Source organism: Triticum aestivum, chromosome 7A (assembly GCF_018294505.1).
Source record: "Triticum aestivum cultivar Chinese Spring chromosome 7A, IWGSC CS RefSeq v2.1, whole genome shotgun sequence".
NCBI classification, from domain to species: domain Eukaryota; kingdom Viridiplantae; phylum Streptophyta; class Magnoliopsida; order Poales; family Poaceae; genus Triticum; species Triticum aestivum.
The window spans coordinates 611,335,892-611,341,170 of NC_057812.1; the positions used below are offsets into that span (position 1 = coordinate 611,335,892).

A 5,279-nucleotide genomic window follows, 5' to 3' on the forward strand; every position below is an offset into this window, starting at 1 on the left:
CACCTTCATTTCTTGTGGCTGGGAGGGATCTGCTACTGATGCTAAAGTTCTTCGGTCAGCACTTAACAGCGGGTTTCATGTACCTCCGGGCAAGTTTTATCTAGTTGATGGTGGTTATGCCAACACACCTTACTTTTTTGCACCGTATCATGGTGTTCGGTACCATTTGAAGGAGTTTGCACGCGGTCGTCGTTGACCCCAAAATCACAGGCAGCTATTCAATCTCCGGCATGCCGTGTTACAATATCACGTTGAACGGGGATTAGGAATCTTGAAGAAGCGGTTCCCAATCCCAAAAGTGGGCACACATCATCGAATAGAGAACCAAGTCAAGCTACCAGCAGCGGCGGCAATCTTACATAACATCATCTGATCTGAAAGAGGAGATGAGCGTTGGTTAGATAACCAACCAAACAATATACCTGTCATGAATTTTGTGGATCTTCCTGACAGTGATATTCCTCAAAATCATCGAATCAACCATGAAGGCGACAACCTTAGAGATTCCATTGCTCATCAAATGTGAGCTGATTATCAACATGCATAACTTGTCATTTGTAGTGTAGTAGTAATAAGTTTAGTGTAGAAGTTTATGTTTTTTTTCTGTTGTTCATGTCATGAATATTGTTTAGAAGTCACTATGATGACTGCTCGAGGGCCACCAAGGTTGAGCCTCCTCAAAAAGCTATCGAAAGGGATAGAGCATCACCTCCTATAGGCAGTGTGACAAAGAGAGGAGGAGAGGGTCTCCCAAAGGTAATAAACTAGACGTGACTTTATTTCTCTAGTCGGGACTTTATTTGCTTAAAACCAAAATAGTTAAGATAGAAAGAGGTACATTAACATGCAATGTGGAAATGCAGAAGATAGAGCAGAATGGAATGCAAGCCTTGAGAAAGATCTTGTGGACTTGCTTCGTGAGCATGATACACCTAAACATAAGGGTCAAAATGAATGGAGCTATGAAGCATGGAATACGATAGTGAAGAAATTCCACCAAAAGAATCCTTATGCTAGGTACAAGAAGAAAATCGAAGAAAAAGAGAAAGAGTTAAAAAGAGAATACAAGACGATCAAAGAGATAAGGAAGCAAAGCGGCGTTTAATGGGACGACCGGCAGTGCAAGATTCTAGCGGATCCACCACTTTGGAAAAACATCATCATAGTAAGAATGTCATTGTTATTCCCTAAAAGTTTCATTACGTGTTGCATGCTCTAATATCATTTTCTTGTCAACTATGTAGTCACACCCTAAAGCTGGAAAGTTTAAGACAAAAGCCTTCCCTCTTTTTGAAGCTTTGGGAGAATTGCATGATGGTTAGTTATCAACTTCATTCATATACTCATGTCATTGTTTTGTGTTTGTTTACTCTTCTAGATTGAAATCTTATATCTGATTGTCACTTTAACTTTGTAGGCCAAACAATAGAAGGGACATATAACTTCACCTCTATCGAGTCATCACATTGCTCAACCCAATCACATCTCGAGAATCTTGGAGGAGCTGGCGACAATCAAGGAGAAACATCAGCTGATGGTGAGAACTTTGGAGGAGAAAGGGTGCAGATTGATGAAGACGTTGAGGAGGTGTACGTGCAAGAAAATATTGCATGCTGTGGAGCCCCAACAAACTCAACCAAATCTGGCTACTGCACCCTCAAGAAATGGAGAAGAGAAATAACTAAAGAGATGGAGGGGGGCGAATGGTGATGTGGCCGCAATGATGGAGAAGTACTTGGAAATAAGGGCGAAGCAAGTGGAGGATGAGAGGAATAAGCCAAGGGTTGTGGATGAGTACTCTATCAAGAACTGCACTGATCTGCTGAAAACAATGGACATCACACCTGAAGAAGAAGTCAAGGCTTTCCGAGTCTTCAAGATCCCTGAGTGTTAGCCATGCTAAGCTCACGTCATAGGATAGTGTAGTTTTCTGTTTTGAATAAACGTTGCATGGCTGCTGATGTGACATCTCCATGCAACATGCACGTAGTAGATGGAGACGTGATTTACGCATGATCTCCCTCCCGTTTCCTTTCTGTTTTGTTAACCCGGTCAGCGTGGCACGCTTGTGCATCTAGAGGTCGTGGGATGGCACGACCAATCCGGATCACAGCGAGCTGGACGGGGTAGATAGCTGTTTCGGTTTTGTAACAGATAAAGGAATAAGGAAAGAGCAGAAAACGCTACACAGTTACGGCAGCATCAAAATCTAATCGTCTCTCTTGTGTTCGTCTTCCTCGCTCGTTCCTCTCTCTCTCTCTCGCTGATCCGACGACGACAATTGGTATCAGAGTTGTGGTGTTCGATCCCTGCTCCGGTGGCCAACGATGTCTGATCCGTGGCGGCCATGTCTTACAGCGAGTCGGAGAAGGAGAAGAAGAAGGCTGTGGCAAAGTCACCGCCGTCCGAGGCGCCCGTCGTGCGCCTCACCGGCGGCGGCAGCGGCGAGATCCGCATCATCAAGCGGGTCGTGCACAAGTCGGAAGGCTCGTCGGCGTCCATGATGCTGACGAAGACAAACTACATGGAGTGGTCTCTTGTGATGCAGGTTAAGCTGCAGGCCAAGGGTCTCTAGACTGTGGTCACCGATGGCGCCGACGACGAGCATGATGAAAGGCGTGCCCTCTCCGTCATCCTCACGGTCGTGCCGTCGGAGATGCTTCGCGTCCTGGCGGCCAAGGACACGGCCAAGACGGCCTGGGAAACCATCAAGACGCTCCGCATGGGGAGCGAGCGCGTGCGGGATGCCAAGGCGCAGGTGCGCCAGCGGGAGTTCGAGGAGCTCCGCTTCAAGGACGGCGAGACTGTCGAGGATTTTGCACTGCGGCTCACCGGCGTCGTCGCTGATCTGGAGCTGTACGGCGATCCGGTGACGGAGCACAAGGCGGTCCAAATATTCCTTCGAGTTGTGCCGCGCAAGTACAGGCAGATGGCCATGGCGATCGAGTCGCTGATTGATCTCAAGACGATGACAGTCGAGGAGTTGACCGGATGGCTCTCGGCGTGTGAGGACCACTACGTCCTTGACGACGCTGCACACCCCGGCGGGCAGCTCCTATTCACCGCCGAAGAGTGGGCCGCTCGCGAGCACAAGTATGGTGGCGGATCGTCATTCGGCGGCAGCGGCGGAAAGGGAAAGTCATCGGGCAAGTCGTCAGCCAAGGGCGGCGGTGGAGGCGGGAAGCCACCGTCCGGCAACAGCGGCGCTGGTGGATCCGGCGGCTCCAACGGCAAGAAGAAGGGCAAATGCCATTATTGCGGCAAGGTCGGGCACTAGAAAAAAGACTGCTGGTCATGGTTGGGAAAGCAAAAGGAGCAAGGGATAAAGGAGCAGACAAACCTTGTTCGTGATGGCAGTGATGAGCATGGTCAGGGGCTGTACATGGCCGTGGTCACCGCGGTCAGACCACCACAGATTGTTGCGCCGTAGGCTGTCTTCCTGAATGAATAGAAGGTGATTCCCATGCCCTCGCCTGATGGACTCTGGTATTTTGACACCGGAGCTACTAGTCACATGACAGGGGAGAAGAGCATGTTCTCCATGCTCAATGAAGAGGTACGCGACACTGTAAGGTTTGGCGATGGTTCAGTTGTTGCCATAAGGGGGAGAGGTGCTGTTGTGTTTTGGTGCCAAACGGTGACCAACGAGCGCTCTCGGAGGTCTACTTCATCCCTAGCCTTCGCAGCAAAATCATCTCGGTTGGCCAACTCGATGAGGGAGGTTGCAAGATGGGATTGAGGCAGGCACTATGACAATACATGATCCAAGCCGGCGTGTGCTTGCCTGTGTAAAGCGCATGACGAGCAGACTCTATACAAGTGTGCTCTCAATTGATTCTCCTACTTGTCTGCTCACAAAGTCTGAAGATGAGACCTGGCGGTGGCATGCAAGGATGGGCCATCTCCACTTCAGAGCATTGCGATCTATGTCATCTAAGCAGATGGTACGTGGGATGCCAATCATTGACCATGTAGAAGAGTATTGTGATGATTGTGCACTGGGAAAGCAACACCGGGCGCCATTTCTTCAGGTCGCCGGATACCGTGCAGAACATAGCCTTGAGCTGGTTCATACAGATTTGTGCGGACCAATAACACCAACCACTCCCGGAGGTAACGAATATTTCCTGTTGATAGTTGATGACCACTCACTTTATATGTGGTTGGAGCTGCTGAAATCCAAGGATGAGGCACATCAGAGGTTCAAGAAGGTGCAAGTGATGGCTGAGGCAGAGGGAAGATTTAAGCTTCGCGCGTTCCGGTCAGATCGGGGCGGCGAGTTCAACTCAACTGAGTTCAGAGAGTACTGCGAGCAGTTGGGCATCAAGCACTACACGACCGCCCGTACTCTCCCCAACAGAATGGGGTGGTCGAGCGGCGGAACCAAACAGTGGTCGAGATGGCTCGCTGTTTGCTCAAGAGCATGGCAGTGCCGTCGTACTTCTGGGCTGAAGCGGTGAAGACCGCCGTCTACCTGCTCAACAGAGCCCCCACGCGTTCCCTAGACGGTGTGGCACCATACGATGCATGGCACGGCCGCAAGCCGAGCGTGCAGCACCTCCGTGTGTTCGGTTGCGTGGCGCATGTCAAAAAGCCCGGCTCTGGAGTCACGAAGCTCTCTTATCGCTCAACGCCTATGATCTTCGTCGGCTACGAAGAAGGACCCAAGGCGTATCGTGTGTACGATCCGGCTACCAAGAAGGTACAAGTAATACGTGATGTTTTATTTGAGGAGAGCAGGCCATGGACTTGGAATGCCAAGGGCGCGGTCACCGTGCCCACGTCGACGACGTTCACTGTGGTCTATGCAAATGACCATGGTGTGCACGAGCTGGACACGGGCGGCTCGCCATGTATTACTACTTCTTAAGGTGGGTTGTGATTTGCGTGCAAAAAAAGTGGGCTGTGATTTGCACATAATGTTTGCGCATACTAAGCGCCAAGCGAGAGGCTATCGGCTCACTTACGCTTTGTGTTATCCTGAACACTGATTTTGTATTCATGGCACTTTTTCAAATATGTGTTGCATGGTGTTCAAGTGTGTGATGAACATTTCACAAAGATGCGATGCATATGTTTTTGAGTGTGTGATGAACACTTTTTGTTTTTTCAATGCATGGATTTTTAACACACTATTTTTTTATGAATGAAACAATTTTCAAATACGCGAAGAACATTTTCTGAATATATGCGATGAGCATTTTTAGACTACATGGTAAATATATTAAATGTAGGAATGTGTATTTTTCATTTTCTGCAATTTTTTTTACATTTTAAAA

At 48.9% G+C, this 5,279-nt stretch overlaps 1 pseudogene; it reads left to right on the top strand.

Annotated features, from left to right (window-relative positions):
- Positions 1–844: 844 nt before the first annotated feature.
- On the top strand, positions 845–1,894 carry LOC123153564 (uncharacterized; annotated as a pseudogene).
- The last annotated feature ends 3,385 nt before the right edge of the window (positions 1,895–5,279 follow it).